This window comes from Rattus norvegicus, chromosome 1 (assembly GCF_036323735.1).
Source record: "Rattus norvegicus strain BN/NHsdMcwi chromosome 1, GRCr8, whole genome shotgun sequence".
NCBI lineage: Eukaryota > Metazoa > Chordata > Mammalia > Rodentia > Muridae > Rattus > Rattus norvegicus.
In genome coordinates, this window is record NC_086019.1 from 36,150,577 (window position 1) to 36,153,747 (window position 3,171).

General features: G+C 42.2%; 1 pseudogene; it reads right to left on the minus strand.

Annotated features, from left to right (window-relative positions):
* Window positions 1-1,958: 1,958 nt before the first annotated feature.
* On the minus strand, window positions 1,959-2,686 carry Psma7-ps1 (proteasome 20S subunit alpha 7, pseudogene 1; annotated as a pseudogene).
* Between the last annotated feature and the right edge of the window lie 485 nt (window positions 2,687-3,171).

Here is a 3,171-nt window from a genome sequence, read left to right on the forward strand (position 1 = left end):
TGCCTCTCCAGGAAATTCTGCTCTGTGGCTGCATTAATTAATGTCCTTGATGCGCTAAAGTAACTTCCATGCCAGTCACACTGCTGCATCAAAAGGAAAAGAATAGGAATAGTATGGAAACTTTTTTATTGGCTATTTTATTTTTTTACAATTCAAATGTTATTCCCTTTCCTGTTTTCCCCTCCAGAAACCCCATATCCCATCCTCCCACCCCCTGCCTCTATGAGGGTGCTTTCCCACCCACCTATCCACCCCCACCTCCCCACCCTGGCATTTCCCTACACTGGAGCATAGAGACTTCACAGAACCAAGGACCTCTCCTCCATTGATGAACAACAAGGCCATCCTCTGCTACATATGCAGCTGGAGATATAGGTTCATCCCTGTATATTCTTAGGATGGTGATTTAGAACCCAGGAGCTCAAGGGTTAGGGAGTCCTGGTTGGTTAATATTGTTGTTCTTCCTATGGGGTTGTAAACCCCTTCAGATCCTTCAGTCCTTTCTCTAACTCATCTATTGGGGACCTCGTGCTAAGCCAAATGGTTGGCTGGGACCATCCACCTCTGTATTTGTCAGGCTCTGGCAGAACCTCTCAGGAGACAGGTATATTAGGATCCTGTTGGCAACCACTTCTTGGCATCTGCTGTAGTGACTAGGTTTGGTGTCTGTATATGGGATGGATCTCCAGGTGGGGCAGTGTCTGGATGGCTTTTCCTTTAGTCTCTGCTCCACACTTTGTCACCATATTTCCTCCCTGGATTATTTTGTTCTGCATTCTAAGAAAGTTTGAAGCATCCACACCTTGGTCTTCCTTCTTCTTGAGCTTCCTATGATCTGTGAATTGTATTTGGGTATTCTGAGCTTTTGTGCTAATATGCACTTATCAGTGAATGCATACCATGTGTGTTCTTTTGTGATAGGGTTACTTCACTCAGGATGATATTTTCTAATTCCATCCATTTGCATAAGAATTTCATGAAGTCATTGTTTTTGATAGCTGAGTAGTAATCCATATACCACATTTTCTGTATCCATTCCTTTGTTGAAGGACATCTGAGTTTTTCCCAGCTTTTGACTAATATAAATAAAGCTGCTATGAACATAGTGGAGTATGTTTCCTTGTTATATGCTGGAGTATCTTTTGGGTATATGCCCAGGAGTCATTTAGCTGCATCCTCAGGTAGTACTATGTTGAATTTTCTGAGGAACCACCAGACTGATTTCACAGTGGTTGTACCAGCTCGCTATCCAGACAACAATGGAGGAATGTTCCTCTTTCTCCACATCCTCACCAGCATCTGTTGTCACCTGAATTTTTGATCTTAGCCACTCTGACTGGTGTGAGGTGGAATCTCAGGGTTGTTTTGACTTGCATTTCCCTGATGTCTACGGATATTGAACACTTCTTAAGGTGTTTCTCAGCCATTTGATATTCCTCATTTGAGAATTCTTTGTTTAGCTCTGTAGACTATTTTTAATAAGGTTATTTGGCTCTCTGGAGCCTAACTTCTTGAGTTCTTTGTATATATTGAATATTACCCCCTCTATCCGATGTAGGATTGGTAAAGATCTTTTCCCAATCTGTTGGTTGCTGTTTTGTCCTAACCACAGTGTCCTTTGCTTACAGAAGCTTTGCAGTTTTATGAGATCCCATTTGTTGATTCTCGATCTCAGAGCATAAGCCATTGGTGTTTTGTTTAGGAAATTTTTCCCAGTGCCCATGTGTTCCAGGCTTTTCCCCATTTTTCTCTTCTATTAGTTTGAGTGTATCTAGTTTTATGTGGAAGTTCTTAATCCACTTGGACTTGAGCTTTCAGGGCAATAAAAATGGATTAATGGGCATTCTTTTCTTTTTCTTCTTCTCTTTTTAAATGTAGTGGTTTATTGGACTTGGACAAAAAGCACCAAGGCTTGCCCAAATGGAGGCTCAAAACTGTTCTGACCAGTACCCTCTTCATCAAGATGCTTTCTTTTGCTGCTTCTTTCCATTTTCTTCTTTCTTCTTGATTTCGGTAACATACTTCTCAATTTCTTCAGGACTTAGAATCTTGAGGGGTTGATCCTACTTCATGACAACAAGTTCAATGTCTTTGCCACCTGACTGAACTACTTCTAGCAGTGCCTTGATCACCAGTTTGATTTTCAGATCGTCTGTTTTGATGGTATCATCTGTGTAGTTCTTTTCCAGAAATTCACACACTGACTTGGCACCCCAGACTATGGTGCCAAGCATGGTATGTGGCAGAGGGATCAGTCTGATAGAGTCTGGGAGTGCCATCAAAGTCAAAACCCACAATTAGGGCAGAGATACTAAGTGGGCTCCACCCATTGCTCTGTGTATAATGCTGTTCAGACTAGCAATGTAGCAGGTGATGTACTCCACAGTCACTGGGTCCTCCATGGTCAGCTGGTGGCTCTGGCACTCTACCCTGACTCTGTTGATGACTATCCTTGCTTGCATTGGCAGTGAGACCTGCAAAGGCCATACAGATATTATTTTCCAAAGTGCAGATTTTCTTTCATCTTGTAGATTGGCCACCGACTTTTTTCCCACACTGAGAACAACAACGTCCCTTCCTCGAACACCAACCGTGGTGAAGCCCTTTTTGACCACCTCCTGCACGGATTCCACTTGGAAGAAGTGGCTGTTGGGGAGAAGACAGTGATGGTGTGGTCTTAGCTCATCACTGTGAATTCTCAGGCTCTAGCTTGGGCCACTGCTGCTCAAAAGTGCATACTCACCTGATGTGCATTCTTCTACATGCTGATCTCCAATTGAACCAGCACCATTTGTTGAAAATGGTGTCTTTTTTTCCTTTTTCTTAGATCCTTTGTCAATGATCAAGTGACCATAGGTGTGTGGGTTTATTTCTGGGTCTTCAATTCTATTGCACTGATCTACCTGCCTGTCTCTGTACCAATACCATACAGTTTTATCACTATTGCTCTGTAATACTGCTTGAGGTTCAGGGATGATTCCCCCCAGAAGTTCTTTTATTGTTGAGAATAGTTTTTGCTATCCTGGGTTTTTTGTTATTCCAAATGAACTTGCAAATTGCTCTTTCTAACTCTATGAAGAATTGGGTTGGAATTTTGATGAGGGTTTCATTGAATCTGTAGATGGCTTTTGGCAAGATGGCCATTTTTACTATATTAGTCTTGAATGAGAG